The sequence below is a fragment of the Vulpes lagopus genome, chromosome 7, assembly GCF_018345385.1.
Source record: "Vulpes lagopus strain Blue_001 chromosome 7, ASM1834538v1, whole genome shotgun sequence".
Classification (NCBI taxonomy): domain Eukaryota; kingdom Metazoa; phylum Chordata; class Mammalia; order Carnivora; family Canidae; genus Vulpes; species Vulpes lagopus.
In genome coordinates, this window is record NC_054830.1 from 37,508,719 (window position 1) to 37,534,431 (window position 25,713).

Here is a 25,713-nt window from a genome sequence, read left to right on the forward strand (position 1 = left end):
CTGCTGGGGCTACTGACCACCCAGAAGAGAGTCCCACTAGAAATGGGGTCAGCACAGCATAAAATAGAGGGGAGAAAGGTAGAGACGGGGTCTTCAGGGCTTAGATGGGTCTAGCCAGGCTTAGACCTGACTGATTCAGTTACATAATCGATCAAATACAGTCTCTTTTTCTTTAAGTCCATATGGGTGGAATCTCAATGACATGCAACTAAAAAAATTGTTCTAGATGATATACAGAAAATCAAAGTAGATCAAATAAATTAGTATTACACAGGAGGCAAGCCCTACAGATTCCGGAGTGAGGATGTGATTGATCAGGGCTCAATCAACTGTTGGTTATCACTGGGTTTTGAGATCAATCGGCAATCTCACCTGATTCTCACATGTACTAAAAGCAAGGATTTAAAAGAGAGATCATCAAAATCCAGTTATCTGATCTTTTCCAGCAGGGCTTGCGGCCCTTTAGGTAAAACACTTCACTCTTTGGCATCCCAGAACAGGTGTGCTCAAAGAGGCATTAAACTACAGACCCCTAGCCACCAGTTTTCCCTTCCAAAGGTGGACCATTTGTCACCAGTGTCTTGTCTCTATCTTCCAAAAATATTCTACATATATGCGATCATACATGCTTTGTAGATAGATGTATAATTCTTTTTTCCCCCTTCAACTTAGAGCATAATGACTCACTTGGTCACTTAAGTCATCTGGGAGAGATTTCTGCGTCAGCACCTATGGGTCTCTACACTCTTCTTTAATTGCTGTGTAGCAGTGTCCCCTTGTGTGTCCCACTCCCACCCTAGGGATAAAGCATAATTGCACCATTCCCTTCCGGCAAACATTTAGGGAATTTCATTGCTTTTGCCCCCACAAGCACTGCTACAAGTTAGATCCCTAATACACTGGCCTTTTTTTGGCTGAGTGACTATAAATCCTTAGAAACAAGAGTTGTTGTATTTTGCTGCTGCATTTGTGAAGAACTAAGAGTCAACAATCTTGCCAGCCGGGAACATAAATCCCCACTACCTTCTTACATTCCCTGTACTTGGGCTTCCCTTTTACTGGCATCTTTCTGATAAGATCAAATGACCAGGTGCCCTTGATGGACACTGGAAACAACACAAAGAGAGGCACAATTCTGGATTATCAGCTGATATCCACCATAGCTGATCCCAACAGCCTGGTCAAATATCCTCCCACAACACCCTCTGTAAAATTAATACAATTCATAGTCCTATTAGAAAATCTTACATGTCTACATCCAATGGCACACCTGAGGCTTCTGGGTACGTCACACATCTTCAGAGTTAGTTACAAGTGGTATGGTAATCACACACGCATTTTTCTGGAAGTTGGAATGGTTCCCCATTCTCTAACGTTTATCCTTTCTGCATGTTTTTCCTGTCCCTTCCCACCTTCAACATATCCTGGAGCATTCTTTCAGCCTGTTTCCCTCCCATCTAATTATTCTTTAATTTTAAATAATGTAATAACTTTGACATTTTCATTTATAGTTAAACCCTGCTAATTTGCACAAATGATGGGTAGACACAGCACAAATTAAAAAGCCTGAAAAATCAGCAAACACAAAAAAGCCAATGATTAAAAAGAAATCAAACTGCGGCATTATGAATTACACATTTATTCGTATAAGCAAATTCCGCAGGCTCGCAACCAAGTATGGACACTTGGCTGGTTTCGAATTTTCTCTTTTCTAAGCTACAGGGTTATTTCCTTTCCATGGTCTCTGAAACAAAGTATCACAGCACATGGTAAGACTAAGTCTTTCTCAGTAACTATGAGGTTTAAAAAGCCGTCTTATAAGCTCAGTTTTGCTGTGCTAAGAATTTCTGGGCTGTCTGGTTACAGGGAAGAAACGAATACATCATCATAGTGCATTAGGGCTTCTGTAACGGAATGCCATAGACAGGGCGGCTTACAAACAGAAATTCATTTCTCACAGTTCTGGAGGCTAAGAAGACCAAGATCAAGGAGCCAGTAGATTAGGTATCCGGTGAGGACCCACCTTCTGGCTCAGACATCATCATCTTATTCTGTGTCCTCACATGGCAGAAGCAGGTGCTTCTGCAGAATCTGGGGCCTGTTTTAAAGAGCATTAGTCATATTCAAGAGGGCTCCACCCTCAGGACTCAGTACCCTCCCAGAGGCTCCACCTCCAAATACCATGACGCTGGGGGTTAGGATTCAACCTATGAACTTCAGGTGAACCTAAACATTGTCTGTAGCATATAAAAAGTGCCTGCATTCTAAAAAACCCAAAATGTGTCCAACCCAAACTCATTATCGTCCTATTCCACACCTGGGCTTTCCTATCATTCCACTGACTCAGCTAATGTAACTTCCATCAAGAGATGCTCACATCAGCAATTGAGGCGTCAATTTGAACAACACCCTCTATCTTATCATTTCCTCAGTCCATCAGTGACAACTGTCTAATATTCACCCCTCAATCTCTCTTAAAGTTCTTCTCTTGCTGTCCATCATCAACATCATAGTCCAAATCAGTCTTCTCCAGATTGGTCTTCCGCAAGAGCTGGCCATGTTCACCTGTCTCACTGTGTCTTCCACCCCCTCCTTCACTTCCAATCTTTATGCAGCCACTTTGGCTCACTCACATGCAGACCCTGCACCAGAGCTGATGTGCCCAAACGGCAAGCATGCTCCCTAGCCTGTGTCTGGTTCCTTTTTTTCATGGCAATCTAAACATTACCTCTTCACTGGCACCTCCCCTGATAATCCAACCATCTGAAGTGGCCACTCACCTCTGGAGCCACTCTGGAGCCACTCTGTTATGTATGAATTTAGCCTCCCTTCATAAGGTCAGAAGAGTAAGAATTTATCCTGTATAATGCAGTGCTCTATTCTCAGTGCCTTGGATTGCACGGATTGCCTCCAAGGCCATCTACCAATTATTCCTCCCATTCTTGTATGCAGGAATCCACTGAGAGGTGGAATATTTTCCTCCTCCCCTTGAGTGCGGGCCAGGCATATGACATACTCCGACAAATACAAAGTAGTGAGGTGGTACTGGACTAGTCCTAGGCCTAGGCCTTAGGAAACTGGAAGTGCTGTCTTACACCCAAGCCTATCATGATGGAAAGGCCAAGGAGAGAACCAGGTCACGACGCCTGCTAAACCCTACCCTAATGGAAGAATCCTGCACCAATGATTATTGTTTTAACCATCTAAGTTTGTGAAGCAGCAATAAATAAGTGAAGCCAAAGTGATCATTATTTATTGAGAATCAATGACTGCTCCCCCTTATTAGGGTTTCTGTGTCTACTGCCCACTGCCCCCGGCATTCCTAACACTACACAGAGTGATCCTCCCCAAATGCAAATCTGGTCCGCTTCTCCCTCCTCCAACCCTACACTATCCCTCACTATAAAAACAAACAAAAACAACTGGTTTGGAAGCACAGACCCAAATCTATGTCTATTCTACCCACAACCTGCATCCTCCCCCTCATACTCATCCTGGCACCTTCTCCAGGAGTCCATGCTTCAACACATCATAATCCATCCCAGCACAGGGAACACACTGTTCCTCCTCTGTGGCTTCCACACTGCACATCCACCCTTCTCTCCTGCTCCAGATCTCATTTTAACCATCATTTCTCCTGGAAGCTTTTCCCTGACATCTCAGACCAGGGCAAAACCCTCAACTGCAGGCTCTGAAAAGGTCCCATGTACCTCCATTTCTTAGTCCTCATTAGATCAGCCTTTTTTCAGCTCCCAATGGTCTGCGAGCTGCCATGAGGTCTCAACCATGAGCCCACTTCACATCCTGGCCACCCTACACACTGTAGATGGAACCCTGGACACTCTGGATGAATAACTGGTGTTGTCTTCCTCCACTTCGGGAAACCGGCAGTTCTGACCTAACAACAAAGTGTTTCTGAAGTTTAAATGAAATTACACATCGCAACACTTAGCCCAGTGCCTGATACAGAGCAAACATGCAATAATTAACCATCATTACAATCATTTATTGGTATTCTTTTTTCTCACTATAGGAAAAGTCTCAAATTGTGAATAGATCTTTTCTCTGATATTCTATTGTCTTTTGTTGTGGTTCCTTTTAAGAGTCCAGAAGCCCTGTACAAGATGCTAAAGTAAAGATGGCCCATTGCACCTCTTTGCCAACCCAGCCTGGCCTCCCAAAGAAAATACCCATAGTGCCTCCATCACAATCCTTAAAGATGTGATCTCAGGAAGCAATAGGATCAAACAAATTCCCTCAAAATAAAATAACAGATATCCAACCCTTCCTTCTTTTTTAAAAAATAACTTTTTTTAAAAAGATTCTATTTATTTATTCATGAGAGTCATAGAAAGAGAGGCAGAGGGAGAAGCAGGCTCCCCTCAGGGAGTCTCATGAGGAACTCAATCCCAGAACCACGGGATCACGACCTGAGCCAAAGGCAGACACTCAACTGCTGAGCCCCCAGGCATCCCCCAACCCTTGCTTCTTAAGCCTATTGGGCACATTTAATGAGGATCTTTGTTGTTCTCAATACATACATGAATTGGTACCATTTTTCTAGAAAATAGTTTGGAAATATATACAAAATTGTCCCTATATATCAATATCTAGCTAGCAAGCTAGCTCCTATCTATATAAATTTTAAAGATTTTATTTATTTATTCATGAGGTAGAGGGGCAAAGACACAGGCAGAGGGAGAAGCAGGCTCCATGCAGGGAGTCTGATGCAGGACTTGATTCCGGGACTCCAGGATCACACTCTGGGCCGAAGGCAGGTGCCAAACTGCTGAGCCACCCAGGGATCCCCTCTAAATTTTAAATACACATGGCTTTTCATCCAACAAGTCCCATTCCGATCATCTACTCTAAGTCAGTACCTCTCAAGCAAAACAATTTTGCAGGGGACGCATGGCAATGTCTTGGGGATGGTTTCTGTTTTCCTGTACTAGAGATGAGACTGAGGAGGATGTGCTACCGGCATCTATTGTGTAGAAGCTAGGGACACTCCTAAACATCCAACAAGCCCACAACAAAAATTTTCCAACCCAAAATGTCCATCATGCTCCAGGTGAGAAACCCTATCCTAAGGAAATAACCAGACAGCCTTTTATTTATTTATTTATTTTTTCATAAAGACAGCCTTTTAAAGTTGAAAATACAAGCTTGTTCACTGGCATTACTGTATACATCTTTATATATCCAACACAGTGGGACTGGTTAAATAAATTGTGATATATCTATACACAACCAGAAAGTAATAATGATGCTGCTATATATTAATCGTGAGAGAAAGATACTGGCAATATATTTTTAAATTAAAAAAAAAATATGTGCTCCAAACTTTCAAAAGTAAAAAAAAAAAAAAAAAAAGAAAGAAAGAAAAAAAGCATGATCCTGTTAAAACTGTGATGTATATCTATACCCAATTGCAGAATAAAAATATAATGTGAGGGGCTCTCTTGGTGGCTCAGCTCTGCATTTCCGAGTTTAAGTTCAAGCCCCACATCAGGTGTAGAGAATACTTAAAATCTTCAAGAAAAAAATATAAGGTAAGCCAGAAATGGAATTACATTTAATTGTACATTTTATTTAACCCCATATATCTAAATATTATCATTTGAACCTGTAACCAACATCTAAACTCAATATCTATTTTTCAATCCCATTTTTTTCAAAATCTGGTGGGGATTTGACACTTACAGCACATGTCAATTCAGACTAGCCATGTTCCAACTGCTCAAGAGCTGCTTGGCAACTGGTTACCACACTGGCCAGCCCAGGTCAACTCCATAACAGATGGGCAGAGAGAGTGATATTTAGAAGGATTGACTCCAAAGTGGTCCAAGTTGTGATCCTGGAGGATAACTTTCTGCAATCATGTTTACTTTCTGACGTATGTTTTCCTGTTCATTTTTACAATGACAAATATCACGAGTAGGAAAAGTCAAACTATGCACTGAAAGGAACAAAGAGAGAAAATTGCTTGTTGGGCTTCATAAACATCTATGAAGTAGTCCTGATCATTTCTCACTACCTTGTTGGAAATGATACACTCTGGAGCTTTCAGAGAAAGGGTTTGCCACCACCTCCTGAGGAGGCACATCCATGCACACGTGCACACCAATGCATTCCTTGGCCTAACAGTGGGATCAAGGTCACCTCTGCCAAGTGTAGCCCAAAAAGCCAACCTCCTGCTCCCTCAAAACACATCTGAATAGTGATAAAGAGACTCCACTTTCTTTCAGATAAACATGAATTCCTGCTATCTGTTCTGGGGAACTCCTTCCCTCCCTCCCTCCAGTTCAGTCTGCCACCAACCCCCCACCCCCACCCCAGCCTTGGACACAGTGAATACTCAATGAAATTTCTACCGACGTCCCTCAATGTGAAGTGCTGGGGACACAAGCCTAATATTCTTTTAACGTAGTCTCCATGTGTAAGTTCTATAATAAGATTACGTTAGAGCCAATGAACCTCGTGCACAACCCTGGAAAACCTATTCACACTATTTCTGTCACACGGTTGAAGTTTTAAAAGGCTTGCAAGTCCTAGATCTCTCCATCTGAACTCAGGAGCATCTGGGTGTCAATGGCCTGGCCTAAATTTCAGCACTCAGATCTAAGCGGCAGTGTAGCTGACAGGCTGATTCAAATTCATAGAAATGAGCCAGCTGGATCCGGCTGGATGGCCACACCCTTTACCTGGTGAAGGCAGGTGGGAAGTGAGAGGGAGAAGATGATACAGAAATATAATGTTATCCTGAAAACCTCAGAGACCACTTCTTTCTTCTTAGGATCTTAAAAGTTTGTGTTGTGTTTTCTATTTTGGGGCCAGGGGAAGGAATTAAGATGCCTTTTTCATTTCTATTTCCACCAACTAGATTCTCCCCAAGAAAAACAGCCATTTAAAACCATTTTCAGGGCAGCCCTGGTGGCTCAGTGGTTTAGTGCTGTCTTCAGCACGGCGTGTGATCCTGGAGATCCGGGATCGAGTCCCACATCAGGCTCCCTGCATGGAGCCTGCTTCTCCCTCTGCCTGTGTCTCTGCCTCTCTCTCTCTGTGTCTACCATGAATAAATAAATAAAATCTAAAGAAAAATAATAATAATAATAATAAAATAAAACCATTTTCATTATCTTTAAAGTTAATGAATAAAATACATTAACATCCTTGAAAACTTACTACATTCCATGCACTGCGCTAATAACAAAAATAGACATTACTGAGCAACTCACTGAGCCCTTCCTGGGTATGAAGCACTGCTCTAAGCACTTTTTACTTGAAATAACTCAGTTAATCTTCTAACAACTTCCAAGTCCCTATTTTTATTTTATTTTATTTTATTTTTTAGATAAGGGAAAAAAGGCTTAGAGAATCTGGTGGCTTCCGCAAGATCACAAAGCCAAAATGTCACAGGGCTGGACCTGCAAAGCAGACCTCCAAAGCCTGAACTCTCAATCAAAGTGTTCTTTATAAGAATCCTCATGGCACATCTATGAAATACGTCTTTTCATTCTCCCCATTTCAGACGAGGACAACTGGTGAAGCCTGTCAGCATCTGCCTAAGAATTGTCACATCCAAACTCAGATGAGGCCCATGCCAGTCCACGCCTCTGAGCGAGGCACCATTACCAAACCCCCGAGTCACCCCTTCATCATGTCAGCATGGGGAATGTTTATCTCAATTACAAATCATTAGTGTTTTGAAATGGTGGTGACAGGAACCAGGCAAGTACACAGAGAGGGGGATGGTGGCCAAGCGCATTCCCAGGAGTGGGACAAGCCTGAGAGAAAACAGAGAAAGTGAATGTGGTCTCAGCCCAGGGGGCTGTCCTCCCCCACTCAGTGCAGAGTTCCGGAATCCCAGAGAGCACTGAGAAATGGAGAGGAAGAACACTTTCCTTTTCTATTTTTGATTCCTTCATTCAGGGGTTGATGAGAATCAGCAGCCACTGGAGCTTACAGATAAAGAGCCAATGCCCAGGGAGGGGTGCACCTGGCAGCTGAGGCCTTCAGCAATACCCCTACTGACAAGAGGCTTATGGGAGGGAAGTCCCTAGGTCTGTCCCCAGGGTCTTACAGGTCAACTGCACACTGCTGAGCTTCTCTCAAACCACATGGCTAGAGATCACTAGATCAGTGGGTAAAGAAAGGGACTGAAAGAGAAATGGGAGAGAAGTTTCTCAGGCTGGGGGGCACAGGCCCTTGTGACAGTGTTCCCTGCCCAAGTGTGACAGGGAGATCACAGAAGGGACCTGGCTGGACAGTTTCTTATTTGAGTTGCTGCTGCAAACAGAGGAACCGCAGAAGCAACAAGACGAGAAGTAACCAAGACTCTCACTATGCTAAGTGCTTTATGTAGAACTCTCCATTTGTCCTCATTACAAAGCAGTGAGGGAGACTTACCACATTTAAAGAGCCTCTCTTTCTCTGTTTACCAGTATATTCCTGGTGCCTAGAAGAGTGCTTGAAACAAGTAAGCATTCAATGATTATTTGGTGAATAAAGGAATAAATTTAAAGCATCCAAGTTTTTGGAAAGCTTATGAGCCCCAGATCTCTCCATCTGGTTTTAGGAATGTCTGAGTGCCAGTGGCCTGGCCTTTTATAATTTTAGCACTTAGACCAAAGCTGCAATGTAGTACTCTGTGAGTTCACTCTGTAAATTCTCCCACAAGAGCCACTAGTCAAGGACACTCTCAACAACAGGATCCCTTCCCTATGCTCTCAGCATTCTGGCTTCTTCATTCCCACTTCTTCAAACCCTGGCGGCTCCAAAACTTATGAACAATTAAAAGAAAAAAATGTAAACAGCCTAAGGAAATAAAACTTCTGAACTTCATTTATAATCAAAGAATTGAACAAGAAAAGAAAAAAATGACATACAGGTTTTTTTTTTTTTCCTCCTAAGATTCAAATGATAACAAAAAATGTTGTTATTCAGGACACCTGGGTGGCTCAGTGGTGAGCATCTGCCTTTGGCTCAGGTTGTGATCCCATGGTCCTGGGATCGAGTCCCACATCAGGCTTCTTGAGAGGAGCCTGTTTCTCCCTCTGCCTGTGTCTCTGCCTTTTTCTCTGTGTCTCTCATGAATAAATAAATAAAATCTTAAAAACAAAATGTTGATACTCATTGTTGGCAAAGTTGCAGTAAAATAAATACTCTCATTCAGTGTCAAGAGGAGTGGAAACTGGTGCATTTTAAAAAATAAGATGACAAGACGTATGGAAAACCTGTAAGAATTCCATAAACTCTCTTTAAGTAATTTCCCCCTCTAGAATATATCTAAAGAAATTTTAAAAAATTGACAAACACCTGTGCACAGATATGCCCAATGCAATAAAAATATTACAGAAAAACTGGAAACGATTTTCACACCCAATATTGAAGAACAGTTAATTAAATTGTATTACATGTGAAAGGATGACACAGTTTGTAATCATTTAAGATATCTTTAACAATACTTCATGACATGGGAAAATGCTCACCATGTAATATTAAATTTAAAAAAGAAACAATTTTATATAGTCAATATACAGCAATTTTGTTAAATATGTGTACGCTCAATGAAAAAAGAACGGCAGAAAATTTATGTTATTCTCAGGGTCAGGATTCTAAGTTATTTTTACTTTTATACTTGGTCTACTTTTCTATAATTTCAAATTCCCTATAATGAGCTAGTTTTACATGTGTAATCAGAAAACAAAATGAAGTTCGTGGGAATTTCCTACTCTATTTCTATTACTAATAACATAATAACAATATAGCTAGTGACGTTCCCAATGACAATTCTATATTGGTCTTCATGTATTTTTATCCCACATAAGGAAATAAGGAGAGGATGTCAACCCCATTCCAGAGCTAGGAAGAACAAGATCTTGGAGCCTAAGTAGCTCCAATCAAATTGACAGTGTGTACCTCAAAAAAAAACACAAGCAAAACACAATTATCCTTCCCTGTGCCTCAGCCCTGGATAAAACACACATCACATGAGAGGTGTTCATTTGTACGAATCAGTGAGATAAGGGCACTGGACACTGAAATTCTCAGGCTACGCATAACACAATGATTTATAAAACGCACAGTAGTAGTAAACTGGCAGGAGCATTCTACTTTTATATGTATCTTCATCAAATGGCCTTGTTTAAAAAAAAAAAAAACAGCCTTCAGAACCAGACGACAGAGAGTGAGAGATGGGAGAGGGTGGAATCAGGAGCAAGGAGAAGGAGCAGGAGTGGCAGCTCCAGTAGCTGGAAGAGGAGGGAAAGAGGAGATGAGGGTGAGAAGGAGAAGGAAAAGTGGGCATCTTCTGAGATGAACATCTTTATTTATTTTTGTTTGAGATGAAGGTATTTAGGTGACATTTCTCATAGTAATAAATACACAGAAATACTTGTAAGTGGTGTAATTTCCCGTAACATTGCTGGAAAAAAGAGTGGAAATGAAAAAAAATGAAAAGTGCTGGAAATGAAATCTAAGATAAGGGTCATCTACATAAAACAAACATATTTTGGGTTTTTTAATAGTCAACTTTTTCATTGTCATATTTTAATAATTCCACTTGTTTGGAGCATCATATCATAAAAGGAAGGAAGAGGTGCAAGAGAAGACCAGGGGATTCCCAAAACAGAGGGCTCCAATTATGCAGTGGTTTGGGGTTGTCATGTCTCTTTCCTGGATGTCAGTTTCATCTTCAGTAAATTACAAGGAAGAGACCAGAGAAGTCCCACATTCTTTGGTCCTCTCTGAAGTTATGATATTACTACTTCACTGAATGGCCAACTAGGGGATTTTAGAACTAGATGGGGGTCATGGCCACAAAGTAGAGTGCCATACAGCTCAATTTTAAATACACAGCGAATCTCAGTGAACTCAAATATCTCTTGCCTAAACCATTAATGACAGTACGTCCTGCTGCAGTATGGTGAAAGAGAGAAGAGAATTTAAATTTTTATACTCTAAAAGCTGTAAGTACATTTTAATTTTTCTGGGTAAACTGACTGAAATCCAACCAAAGCAAATTTTGGAGATGCAAATGCAAACATAAAGCAATGGCTTGCTCTGGGGAAAGAGAAGGAGTGATGTTTGGGATAGTAAAGACGGAATGAATAGCTAATCCTTGCAAGAACACAAAGTTCCTAGTACACAGGCTGAAAATCAAGTTGGGACATGGGAAAATAACAAAAACAATTCAGATCAGAAAAAAAAAAAAAGCCTAGCAACTTAAAGTCTAGAAATTTTGAGATAAAATTTAATGCAAATTATACCTCACCAACTCATAGAAAATGCATACAGCTGACCTCAAGGAGTGATCATATGTGGCTCAGTTTCATTTTAGTATTATCTAAAAGTAGAGGGAGAAACTAGATGATAATCTAAAATCTCAACATCATTTTTAAAACTACTTTAAGAGGTTGAGCTACCTTGAGGTGCCTAACACAGACATCCTGGCCATCATGACTAACTGGAAAAAATCGGAAGCCCCACCATCGCAGTGATAGACAACACAACAACAGAAGTCACCAAAGTATCCTAAAATAAGATTTAGATATAACATGTAATGACTTGGAAAAATACTTGTGATACTGTAAGGGTAAAAATAGGAAACAAAATAGTGTGTGCAGGGCAAGCACATATAAACAAATCTACATATACAAAAATACTGGCAGGATATTGATAAAACGTTGAACTGGTTAGAGGTCGTCACCAGTGAAATTGTTCTTCCTACATTTTCTTCCTCTGAGAAGTACATTTATTATCTTCCACAAAGGGGGAATATTCCTACCTCATCCTGTGCCAACTTAATGGGATTTAGTACCTAAAGAGAGACAAAGCACATTTGTTATTATTTTACCTACAGTTTTCTAAATGCTTGAAGATTTGGGACCAGCCTAGAGATCTCGAGAATGTTAACTTTGTTTCAGAATTTTTCAATAAGCCAGAATCTTTGATGCTCTTATGAGCTGAGTTGAAAGGCAGACAAGCTCATCAAAGACTACCTATATTAGTATAAGGTGAAGGTGACAGACTGGCATGTGGCTCAAGCACAGACTAGTACTTTACTAATCTAGAGACCATGTTAACCACACCAAGCATGTGTTAATACTTCAGATGATTAAAACAACATATTTTATGTTAGAAATGTAAATACATCCCCCTTTTCCTCTGCCATTTCTTCATTTTCTTTCTTCCTTTCTTTTTTTGAGTCTGGTGTGGGGTGTGAGCTCACAATCTTGAGATCAAGACCCGAGCTGAGATCAAGAGTTGGACGCTTAACTGACTAAGCCACCCAGGTGCCATATCTGCCTTTTTTTAAAACCTAGTATATCTCAATCATTGGAGTAAAGGAAGAATTGAAAGGGGCAAAATGCACAGAATTCCTTTGTGTACCAGTTAATTTTTCTCTGATCACTTTCTGCAGGCTGTACTGTGACCAAATATCCCAGAGTTAGCCCCCTGTCCATGTGGGGCTGCAAGGGGTGGGGTACACATAATGACCTTAACAAATCAGAGTGCCAAACAGGCACTATTCCTCGAAAAAGCATTCAAAATGCCTACCATAAGCACACTGGTAGTCATACAAAGCCAGTATATATTATGGAAGATTCAAATATTTTTGACTGGTTAAGGTTATGGATGACTTCGGTGTTGACAAACACAATCCTCAGTTCTTTGTCATCATCTCTTCTGACTTCTTTTTTTTTTTAAGATTTAATTTATTTATTCATGAGAGACACAGAGAGAGAGGCAGAGACACACAGGCAGAGGGAGAAGCAGGCTCCACACAGGGAGCCCGATGTGGGACTTGATTCCGGGTCTCCAGGATCACGCCCTGAGCCAAAGGCTCAACCACTGAGCCACCCAGGCGTCCCACCACTGAGGCACCCAGATGTCCCCTCTTCTGACTTCTTAGCAACTTCTAATGCAGGTAACAATGCTCTCCTCCTTTTTTTCAAAAAAAATTTTTTTTCACTAATTTATTTGGGAGAGACAGAGAGAGAGCACGTGTAAGGAAGAGGGAGAAGGAAAGAAACCCAAGCAGACCCCACACTCAGTGTGGAGTCAGACACAGGGCTCAATCTCACGACCCTGAGATAATGACTCAAGCAGAAACCAACAGTCTGGTGCTTAATCAACTAAGCCACTTAGGCAATTCAATGTTCTCTTCCTTTAAAATGCCATCAATGGGCTCCTGGTTCACTCAAATCCCCAAAATTTCCAGCCAGCTTTGCCTCTTTATTCTCTGCAACCTGTAATCAGATCTCTTAATGTTGGTGGTTGGCTTCAGAACTCACATCTTGGAGCCCTATTTTCCTCTACTTAACACCCTTGGTGAGCTCACCCAGGTTCATGCCTTCACATATTACTTACATGCTTATAAATTCTCAATTTATAGCCCTGGCTAGGACATTTCCAGATCCACATGCCCCAATGGCCATTTGACAGCTCTATCTGGTGAATAATCAACAGCTCAAAGCCCACATGTCTATAGCCGTACTCCTGACTTCCCCTGCTTTCCTCATCTACCCCTGACAAAGACTCTGGGCTTGGCCCAACTTGAGTCGGGCTTCTGAACCCATCTGGGCACCTCCCTGTAAAATCCAGTTTTAGCAAGACCCCTGCTAAGTCTGTGTAATCACAAGCCCTCTACCACCTTCAGTATCTGACCACTACTGACATCTGCCTGGTTTCTTTACCCTCCATCAACACCCAGGTAGTATCTGATCACCCTGGCCTGTCTTCAGCAAGAGCCCTGTTAGGTCTGTGTAGCTCAGAGCTTCTGCTTACCCACAATGTTTCCTCGTGGTAATCTTCCATTCACTGACGCCCACTCTCCTCCCTGGCTATAAATTCCTCCTTGCCTGTGCTGTATTCAGAGTTGAGCCCAATCTCGCTCTCCGGTATAAAATCTCACTGGAGTGTTCCCAACACCTATTGTGACGGTCCTGAATAAAGTCTGCCTGACCATCTGTAACAAGTGAGATTAAATATTTTTTTTTCCTTTAATACCATCAGAGCTGTTCCCTATAGAGTCCCCTATTTCAGTTAATGGCAGCTCCAACCTTTCAGCATTCTATCACCCAAAACCTTCATCTTCTGACTTTCCACCAACAAGCAATCCATCAGATGATACTATCCTATCATTCTGGACAAAAATCTTGGGAGTCATCCCTGATGCAACTCTTTCAAATTCCACATCTATTCCCCCAGGAAATCCTGTGGTTCTACCTTCAAATAAAAAGCAAATTTAACTATTTCTCACCACCTCTCCTGCCATCCCGATCCTGACCATCATCCTAGCTCATTGGGATATTTACAGTGGCCTCCTAACAAGCTCCCCTCCCTATCACCCTGCTTTGTTCACCCACAGGTAAATTTCAGAATGGCTTCCAGAGTGATTCAGTCAAAGCAGGAGTCAGATCTTGACCCACCTCAAAGTCCATTGATCGTTCCCTATTTTACTAAAAGACTAAGAGCCGGTGAGTCTACATGCCCTACTCTGTCTAACCCTGTAACTCCGTTGTTTTTGTTTTTGTTTTGTTTTGTTTTTAGCCAAAGTTTATTTACATATTTTTTTTTAGTAATCTCTACAACCCAATGTGGGACTCAAACTCATGACCCCAAGATTAGGAGCTGCTTGCTCTTCTGATTGTGCCAGCCAGGCACCCGGCCCTGCTACTTCTTGACCTTGCCTCCGACTATTCTCCCCCTTCATGACTTGACTTCAGCCACACCAGCCAACTTGCTCTCTTTAGAGCAGGCTAGATCTTGGCTCAGGTGCTCCCATGCTGCACAGTCAGACTTACACTGATTATTTACAGTTGGAACCCCTTCCTCGGGCAATTTGATCTCCCTTACCCAACTGTATTTTCTCCCCTGCACCTATCACCATGAATTCATATTTTACTTCCCTGCCTGTCCGCATCCCCTAGAACCATGGGCAGAGGGCCTGATAGTGGTGTCATTCACTGATATATTCCTCATCAACTTGAGCAAAGCGGACCATTAGAAATATAACAGCTGCCACACATGTAATTGTAACCATACGGAAGCAGTTAAAATTCAGTTTAATAATTTATACTATTTAACCTAACATAACAAAAATATGATTTCAATGTGTAATCAATAAGGAATAATAACTCAAACATCTCACATCTTTTTTCCATACAAAGTCTTCTAAATACTTTGTCAAATTTACATTTAGAGCACATATAAGTTTGGGCTAATCGCACTGCAAACACGTGGCTAGTGGTTTCCACAGTGGATAGTGTAGGTTTAGTCTATTTTATTCTACTCTTTTGTATGCTTCTTTCATTTCTGAAAAATTCTTGGACGGCAATCCACTAAATTGATTTCCTAACCACAAATGGGTCCCTATGCCCACTTTGAAAATCACTGTGCTAAATCAACTGTAAGGTATGTAATCTGTGATGACCAGATTTTGGGGCCCTTTCTCTGACCGGGACAGCTCAGGAACCTCTGAAAGGGAAACAGGACCCTCGGAAAGGGAAACAGACTTTCAGAGAAAAGAGGCCTGGAGGCTGCAGAATTAGGCTGCAGAATTAAAGTATCATGCCAATTCACAGAGTGAAATCACCGTCCATCCAATGACGCAAGACTTGTTTTTTTAATTAAAAGGTAATTTTAAATAACTCATCGCACTGTCAGATAATTAACAAAACATCTAATTACTTATAATTATATACTACATACATACTAATATATAAATTCAAGGGCAAATCTGCATGATTTCACACTTCAAAAAGAGCTACATTGGGACGGAGCAGAAATACTTCAAGTTTTTTCATTCTTCTTCCCTCCCAGCCCACCATGCAAAGGCTACAGGAGTACAATAGTTCAGACCAAGGACAGAGAAGTATAGATTTAAATGGTTAATCTTCATTTTTCAAATGCAAACTCCCACTCACCAGTAGTCTCTTCAAGAAGTTCTATAAACTTCAAATCCACACTCAACCCTGGATAGAAGGTCAACTTTTCAAATGGCCTCAAAATAAGGACTGCACCACCAATAGAACATTTGTTCCTTGAAGGTTCTACATGTTATGAGATACGAGAAGGGTGACACAGTCAAGGTTAGCACAGATCTGCTACCTTAAACAGGGTTTTGTTTTTGTACAGCTAAGCTTCAAATTTCTTCCCTAGGTTTTTGAATTGCCAAAGTAAGGCAATACTTCCTACATCTCTCTGCTAAGCTGTTACGTTGTCACCTAAACTGAGAATCTCTTCCTAAGATACTCAAGGTGAGCAACTGGGATATTTGTGCCCTTGGCAGATGGAAGAACAAAAACATCATTTTTAAAAGATGAAGAAACCATTTGTTATTCGGTTTTGTATTTTTCATTGTTCACAGTGCAAAATATGGCTAGTTGATAATCACTGCAAAGATTGCCTTTACTACTAAATATGCCTTCATGTACATTTCAACAAGTGACTTCTGCTTGAAAACGAACTCTATTGAGCATATTTCTCTGGAAATCAATATTTAAAATTTTTTTTCTTTGAAACTAACATTCAAGAGAAACAGCTCTTGTTTACAGAGTAACTTAGTTTAGCATTATGGTTAACAATGTTTAAAAACAGCTAAATTAAAATGCAAACATTTAAATTTTGAAGTTTAACTGTTGGGAGGCCAAGTCAGCTCTATGAAAATATAAACAACATGAAAACAGTAATTTTTCCCCTAACTCCATCCCCTTTAAGAATATTTCAGGTCACCATTTTGTAGGGTTTAGGAGGAAGACCTTAAACAACTCTGAGGTTGTAAGAGAGTTACAAATTTATTTATTTATTTTTTGACAGGTTCAAATTTAAATGCTTGGGATGAACCTTGAAGATATGCTAAGTGAAGGATGTCACTCACAAAAAACCACACATAGTAGGATATGTCCCAAATAGGTCAACCTATGCAGACAGAAAGTAGATTAGTCTTTGTCAGGTGCTGAGTTGACTGGAGTGACTGTTAATGGTTAAGGGATCTCTTTCTGGGGTGCTGAAATGTTCTGAAATGAGACTGTGATGATGGTTGCAAACTCTAGGAATATACCTAAAGCCATCGAACGGTACACTTTTAAGTCTGTGAACTATATTGTGATATGAATTATATCTTAATAAAGCTAGTAACAAAATTAACATGCCTGATAATGTTCAAAACAGCACTGGAATGAAAGATACAAGAAAATTAAGTTAAACTAACATAGCTTCCATTTAGCTAAAATACATTAAATCCCTGGTACCCTGGGTCTCTTCGTTATAGGCCACTTTCTCCCAGCAAACAATATTTGTCCTTCCTAACATTGGTCATCATCATTGTTCATAATCTGGGTATTCCCCGCTATAAAATAAACTCTATGAAGACAGAGACCATGTTCTTCTTACGTAGCACTATGATCTTAGCCACTAGCACACAATCATCAGTAAATATCTGCAGTAGGAATTTATATATGCATATGGTATGTACTTCTGTATGAATGAATGAATGCATGAAATCATTGGACTGGGGCAATTCAACAATCAAGTTATTGTGTTCTCACTGTCCCCTTAAACCTGTTCTCTAATTCTCCCATGCTCCTGGACAACCTGGTAGATACTTTTCCCAGCAGCCACTGCAGCTTCCTGCTACCAGGCAACCATTATCTTACCAATTAAAGGTCAATAGATGCGATGTGTGCAATTTCTAACTCCTTTGTATCAAAGAAAACTGCTTGCCTTGGACTTCCCCACTATGTTTCAACCATGTAAATAATGACAAAGTCCCAAGGTAGGAGAGCAAAAGAGAGAAAGAACCTGCCCAATTAAGCTAGACTGGTCAGACTGTTATATAAGAGAGAAGTAAACTTCTCTTCTACGTAAGCCATTGTATGTTGGGGTCTCTATGCTGTATCAGCCTAGTCTTTACCCTATTAAACCCAGACATGGGTGAGTGAGGATAAGGGTGGGGGGTAGACAGGAAGGATTCAAATGCTTCACTGAATATACTAGTGATTCAGCTAGTGTGGTCATCTGGTGGCTCAATGATGACACTGTTATGTCTATACAACAACTTGGTGAATTAATAATCACACAATTCAAAAGTGGAATGCTATAAAGCGGTCATTTTGAAATGGATTTAACTTTGAATGTTACTGTCATTAAATATTTAAATCAAATAAATATAAACTTTCAAAAGAGTCAATAGATATATTTTAAAGAGCCGAATAGCCATTTTACCTTTATTTGTAACCAAGATATAATCTGCAGTATGCAAGACACAAGAAGTAGAGTCTATAAGGATGCTTTATACTCCTTGATCCAACAACAACAAAAAAAGCTCAAATTGGGCATAGGGGAAAATGGTAATGATTATACTTCCTTTTAGATTGTTTCTTAACTTTTTCATAAATAATTTGACCATAAAAAAGAAATTAAAACAACAAAAAAGAAATTAGCACATAAGATGTGAAGCTTAAAAATGCCTAAAATATTTTTTAAAAACCACTTAATTGTACTCTAAATGGGCTTGATGATCATCATCCACTCCCAATAATACCACTCAGAACTGATATAAGATGAATTTCACAAATTGGATTTGAATCTCAAGCAAAAATGCATTTAGGTGAAATGCCAATGTTGGGAGAAAGCAGAGAGAAAATGACATATAAACCTTTATTAAGTCACCAAACTAAGGCAGCCATGATAAAAGGACATCAATATAAGTGAGACCTGAACAAGATGCCTTTTTAGGTCTAGTCTTGACATTCTACATGATCGTGGGTAAGTTACCAATCATCTCTGGGACCACCTTCCCAGTTTGTAAAGTAGGGATTATAATCATTGCTGCCTATCTCTCAAGAATGCTGGCAACCAAACCCATTTTGCAAAGTGTTCAGATCCACTTGGAAGAAAATTGTTATATCGCTACCAAGTAAGATGACTGTTATTTATGACTCTTCAGACCTTTGAATCTAAATTTGAAAAATGGCTTCATCTGTTTTTCTGAATTTGCCTGGCCACTTTTATGTGCATAACTAGTTTTTCCCATAGTGCCAATGTAGACATATTTATTTGCATCTATGCTGACTGTTAATGATTCCCAGATTTCAAATGTGGGCATGACATTTACTGAGAAGTTCCTGGCATCTGAAATCTACCTCTTTTTGATGGTGTGGAGATGGCGCTGGTTTCTTCATGATCACTGGATACACAATCTTCTCTGGTTTTTCTGGTTTTTTGGTTTGCTTTTGAGGGGGAGGGAGAAACAGAATCCTAAGCGACTCCTTGCTCAGCATGAGCCCAATGCAGGGCTAGATCCCACAACCCTGAGATCATGACCTGAGTCAAAATTAAGAGTAGGATTCTTAACCGATGAAGCCACCTGGGCATCCCACTCTTCTCTGTTTAAGATTCATTCCCTGGAAAGAAACAGTAGCCCTTCCAGCCATTTTACAGATCTTTCTTTTTTTTTTTTACATGTTTAATAAATCGTTTTTCCCTTCTATATGAGATCAAAATAAATAAGGATTCATTTCTGAAGGATCTTTGAGCTGTTCAAAGGTAAAAAATTATCGTGATGTATTATTGAAGTCTCTATACATTAATTTCTAAAGAAAAAATGAAATTTGAAATAGGGTCAAATAAGATGGAATTGATCTTATAGAATAAAAAAATAAATAATCCAATGTTAATTGGGGGTAGGAAAAATGAAGTTTATTTAATAAGATCTCAATCACCAAAAGTTGGAGTAGAAAAAAATGATACAGAGATGGAGCAAAAATCTCTTACTCGGAGCTTCCTGGCAGTCAAGTTTAAAAGAAAAATTACACGAATTTGTTACTCAGCTTCCTTTGTGTCATGACAGGAGCCATCAGAAGGACAAAATTTTTCACTGTTCCTGAAATTTGACAAGGAGTTACTCATTTGCAGTATAACGTATAATATAACACACCATGTCCTTGACATTAATTATAAAGAAAGAATTTCTTCTCTCCCCATGGACTACTCTCTTAGTCAACACTAATGAAAAATCCTGGAACCTTTTTTCTTTTCTTCCCAAACTTGCCCCTATCTCATGATATTTTAAATTTTGAACAGTATCACAGAATTGGAAACAAATCACATTGCACAAATTCAAATGTGCCCATTTACAGGTCATGGGTGTTAGCGTAGGCATTATAAAGACATCAAGCCAGAAGAAAAATAATTCGTGCTTACAGGTGACTCCAAAGAAAACAATGACAACTGCTCAAGACACCCTTATTTGAAGTTGTCGGGTAACACAACTCTAGAGGTGAATATTTCATCTCTTCAACCATGTTTTCCACTTTGTTTAATCACAATTTTCAGCTCTGCTAGAAATCTCTGCAAGCTAATGGCACGAGATGAGTTAAACACCTGGCACAGCTTTGCATGAGGAACACCTTTGAGATCTCGCAGGGCTCACGGAGACCAGGAGACACAACTTAAAGCCGAGCTGAGTCACTGTGACAAAGACAGAATGACCCACAAAACAGAAAATATTTACTACAGGGCTCTTTACAGAGAAAGTATGCAGATACCTGGAGTTAACTAAGCCTTCACTTTTAAGATCTGATAACTGGGTCTCCACAAAGGAAATTGCTTTGACTTGATAACCCCAAAATACTAGTTTGGAACAACCCTACCTGTGCTGCAGCGTATGAATGAGGCTGTCCTCATGGAGGACAATCAGGTGCTTCTCACAAAGGCTTAATTTAAACAACAAAGACGATGAAATGGAGCATTGTGGATTTTTTGCTTCCAATCAGAAATGCGCCAGAATGCAACTATAAAAACAAATCCATTCCTTTAAGAGGCGTTCTAGGGTCCCAAAAACGCTCAGTAAGATTTAAAAAAAAAAAAAAGCGATCTAAGAATCTTCACACTGTAAAAGTCCACAAAAACCCAGAACACGTTCAACTAAAGAGTAGGAAGTCTCTACTTTACAAATGCATAATCCTGATTTAGTCATATCTGAGTGAAGACTTTGTGCCACCAGGTCAGCAAGGAACCTGTTCTAATAGAGATGCGAATCTACTAAAGCAAATGAAGCTATTACTGGCCAAAATTCAAAAATAAACTGAAGATGCTACTTGAGAAACACCAGCCACTAAAGAGACCTGCAAGATTAACTTGTATAAGATGACCACTGCCCTCACTGGAGAGATACCTTCGGAATCAAGAAAATATGTAGCATCCATAACGGTTTTAAGCAAAGTGCTTTTTGGTTCCCCCTCCCAAAAGTGAGTTTGAGAAAATTTAATTTAGCTTTAATTCATCAAGCTACATTAGTCTCTCTGAAAACTTCTAATTTCAAAATCAAATACTCATTTGATTTTCAAGCAAGGTCAAGAGAACAAGGCAGCCTAGTGCTGACATCACAGGGATATGCTCCATGCCGCTCAGCAGTTACATCAATGTGCCGTGTTGCTATGGTGCTTGACTATTAATTTCTGAAAGAAGGTGATTATAAAGCCGCCAGATGAACATCAATCGGATGACACCATTTCAGCACAGAACACTGACATGCGCTACTCATGTTTGCAGCAATTTTTATGAATCACCACTTTTGTGATGTGACTATTCCTTTCCAACTTTAAGCCCACCAAGTCAACCAAAAAAAAAAATGTTTTTTAAATGTAAAAAAATAAAGTTCAGCTTCAACAAAGAAGCAAAGTTTGTTAATGTTTGGAGAAAATGCATCACTCTGTGGACCATTTCTTAAGGGCAGTCTTTTCGTTAACAATCTCCCCAAAACTTACTGTACTTGGCATACAGACTTACACACAAATACACACACACACATATTTGGTAGCCACGTAGATCAGAAAAGAGTTGAATTAAGATATATCTGGAAGGAGGTAGATACAGGCCAAGATAGAATTCCACTAATCAGATGTGCATTTACCTTTTTTGGCTTCTGGAAAGCAATCTTCAGGTATAGTCACCTCAAAAGGTCACTTCTTACCCTGAAAACAAAAGACAACATCAAAGTCTGAATGTCAAGAGAGAGTAGCAACCACCTATTTGCCTGGAATAGATGCAAGAACAACAAAAGCACTCCGTTACAATTCATGGCAAACGACTTTCAGAGTTAATAAAAACAAGTCCCAGGACCACAGATCTGGTGCACAGGCCAGTGAGCTCCTCAAGACAACAAAAACAACGTGGGTGGAAAAAGTAAAGGCGAAACATTTTGAATTTTGCATGTGAACTTTTTCTCATCGTGTCATCTATCAATTTATTTTCTTGTGCAATAATACGTGACTCATCGGCCTTTGTTTTTGGAAACCAGGCTGCTCCTTGAACGTGTCTCTGTTTAGTTAACATCCACATCTCCGATTTCATTAAAGCACAGACTTGTTTTTCCCCCCTTAGGAAGAGAGTGAATTCTTACAGACAAGATGCTTTATGCCACCCTGGACCTTTCCAAAGAATACAAAAGCACCAGGATCTTCAAGTTTGGGGAGGGGAAAGGGTTAACCAGTTGGTGAAAGCTGTTCACACTATGTTTTCCACTTAGCATATATCTACCAGATATACTAAGTTACATAAAAATGGTTTGTGTCAGATGAAATAAACAATTGAAACCAAGCTCCCTAAAACACAAAGAAAGCCTGGAACATGTTTCAACCCACATCTACTCCTGCATCTGCATACTCTCTTATGCAAAACAGTGTGTAACCCTCTAAGAAACATTACAAGCTGCCTCTTTCTGCCCCTGTAACTGGGATCAACATATGGCACCAGTGAAAAGAAAAACATTTGTTTATTAATTTAGATCAAGTTACCGACAGGGTACAGGATTCAATCCACATCAGCTGACCAAATGCTCATGTGATTTTTTGTAAGATGCTAAGATCGTATCATCGTTTTACTAAAATGTTAATATCCTTTTGCTCACTCTTCAGAACAATATGTAATGAAGTAGTTTTAATTTTATACAGAATATATCCCTGCTTATCCCTCTGCTGTCAGCCCTGAATGTGGAAAGGCAAACATTATTGAGAAGAGTTAAATCTTATTTCACAAGGGCTAAAATTTGAAAGTGGCACTTTGGTGAGTACTATCTTTGAGGAATTGATCTGAGGCCAATTTATGACATTTCCACAAGTAAGTATATGCAGATTCTTGCCATAAAGATTGGAAAAAAATGCATGCTCTGAGTGAAATCATAATTTTCGTGTTTACTGTAAGAGGAAATTGGAGGTTTTCACCATAAATGTTCACCATTTGGGTGGGGGAAAACCCTAGCTCTGGGACTTAAAATTACTATTTTGCAACCTGCCCCAAACCTTTTTGTTTTTACACAAAACAATTCAAATTGAAAATGAAAATTTTGAGATACACTGCTGATGTGTGTCCCCAGGATTGGTTTCTCTATTGGTGAGAACTCTGTCACAGGGCACATGGTGCTAAGACAACAGGGAGCAGTGATGTTGGTGGGGTCCTCAGGGTAGTGGGGAGATCTGCAAAGCAGCCCAACTCCTCCCAAGTAAGAAGAGCTCATTAGATAGAGGGACAGCAATAATCTATACTCAATATTTCCATCTCACCACTTAGAGAATCTTAAATGGAAAGGAAGTGAACTATAGAAGATCCTACTGATTTCAAGGCCAGAATTGCCATTCTCCCTCCTTTTTACTTGAGATATCCTCCAATGTGGGTGCTCTGAACTAACATTCACAGTCATCTGTTGAGTTGCGTTTGTTTTTGCATGTTTGGCAGGCAGATCTATAGTATTAGACTCTGCAATGCAGATGAGATGGCTATCATATAGGCCCAACAAACAAGTGGACCTTATGAAAATTTAATTAAAAAAAAATAACCGACTGAAAATGCCTACTATGAAAAAAGTTATCCCCAGCCCTGTATTCCAACCTGCAGAAGGATTTCAGGGAAGAACTAGGCCTATTTCTCTATGCACCTGTCTACATAGTACAGTGTCTAAGTGAACAGAGCAGAAATACAAGCTGATTTACCCTCACAGATTTTACAAGTATAATTTTCCCCTAGGGAACCAAGATTATACAACTGACCCTCCAACTTATAATTACTAAAGCAATACAGAATTGGCTACATTTAATTTTTACTTATGAAAAAAAAAAGAAAGAAAAAAGAACTGGCAATGGGATACAAATAATTTTTCCCTCCATTGTGAAGTTCCATAAATTTTAATGCATAGGCACATTTGACCACTCATTAATTTATTTCTGTTGATTTTAGTTTTTAGTATACATTAGCCAAGTAATCTAAAAGATATTTTTCTAGCTTTGCAGAGAAAAGATTAATAGTTCAACAGCTGTTTGCCATCATGCTAAATTAAATGAAATGTGTCAATATAACAGACAAGAAAATTAGGGAGTAGTACTGGGGCCTGAGTCTGCATCATGACGAGCCTAGAAGAATCAGAAATCAACAACTAACAGAACAACCCGCATTTCATTTTTTTTCCCAAAATGTAAAGCTTCCATTTACAAAATGGTTCACTATTTTTTTTTTAACAATCACTTTTACTTATCAAGTATATCAACTAGTTACCTAAATGCTTACTCACCGCAGGAGCATCAAAACTAAAATTAAACGGTTATGTAAAGCTTTTAAGTTTCTTTTTAATATAAAAAGAAAAATATTCCCCTCCAGCCCACTCATCATCTTTTAAATTGCTGTTACCATCTGAATTCCATTGTCTTTTCCCCTCTTTCTGAAGTTTCCTATTGGTTTTAGGTTTTAAAAGTGAGCCTAGGGATACAGTAAGTAGAAATGACTTATTTTCCTTCATGTCATTCTCTGTGTAGTTAAGACCCTGTGAACACTAGAACTGTCTCTGGTGTGGCTACCTCACTATTGTTTGCAAGAGCATTGTTCACCTGAATCTCTATGTTGACCATAAAGCTGAGCCAGACAGTAATCTTCAGCAGCAACCCTTTCTAGTCCCTTAGAAAACTTAAGGGACTCACCTCTTCCTCTACTTTCCCAACCCCCACCCCTTAAGAATTTCCTCAAGGTGGACCTCTTGGTCACCACAGCACTTCAATGTCACATTCTGTAGGGGTGTATTTTGCCCCTCATTTCATCCATGTAGCAAAAAATACATAATGCTAACCAGTATGGCCTAGACAGAACCAAAGTCCAGGTAAACATGGAGGCTGCACTTCATTTCACAAGGTTGAAAATGAACAATACATACTCTACTTTTCCCACTAAGAGTATGTCCTCCCCTTTCTCCATGGCAGCTAAAGAAAATGATCTGCATCAGGATTTCTGCATTATGTTTCATTTTATATGATTATGCGAAAGGGACTGTGAAGAATGACCAATGTTTTTCATCTTAACACCTCCAGTCCACCAAATGACACCTGAGGACCTACCATGCACCAGTGTCACTGGAGATGTAAAGATGACATGGCCAGTTCCTGGCCCACGAGGAAGGTGGCGATTTGGTAATTTGTCCCTGGCCAGAGAATCTCTTCTCTTAAAGCCCAGGAACATAGTTCAAACGTCTCATACCCCAAATATTCCAAAGAACCTATCTATCCTTCATCTAAGAAAAAAGAAGGTTGAAATGGGCCAATTTCCAAGCGACTGCTGCCTCTTTAACTAGAGACTCCTAACTCGTGGATTTTCAGGTCTTGCTTTTCAAAGATTTCCTAGGAAAACAGGAGCATATCAACACAAATTTGCCTAGCTGAAAAATGA

General features: G+C 39.8%; 1 protein-coding gene across 6 annotated transcripts in view; it reads right to left on the bottom strand.

Moving 5' to 3' along the window:
- The window catches only part of FOXP1 (forkhead box P1), a 581,933-nt gene that overhangs the window by 300,180 nt on the left and 256,040 nt on the right, over nt 1-25,713 (bottom strand). For all 6 annotated transcript variants that reach the window (XM_041764652.1, XM_041764646.1, XM_041764645.1 and 3 more), the window contains one exon: nt 21,923-21,983. The gene's annotated coding sequence lies outside the window, so the exon portion shown is untranslated. The remainder of the gene's footprint in view (nt 1-21,922; nt 21,984-25,713) is intronic.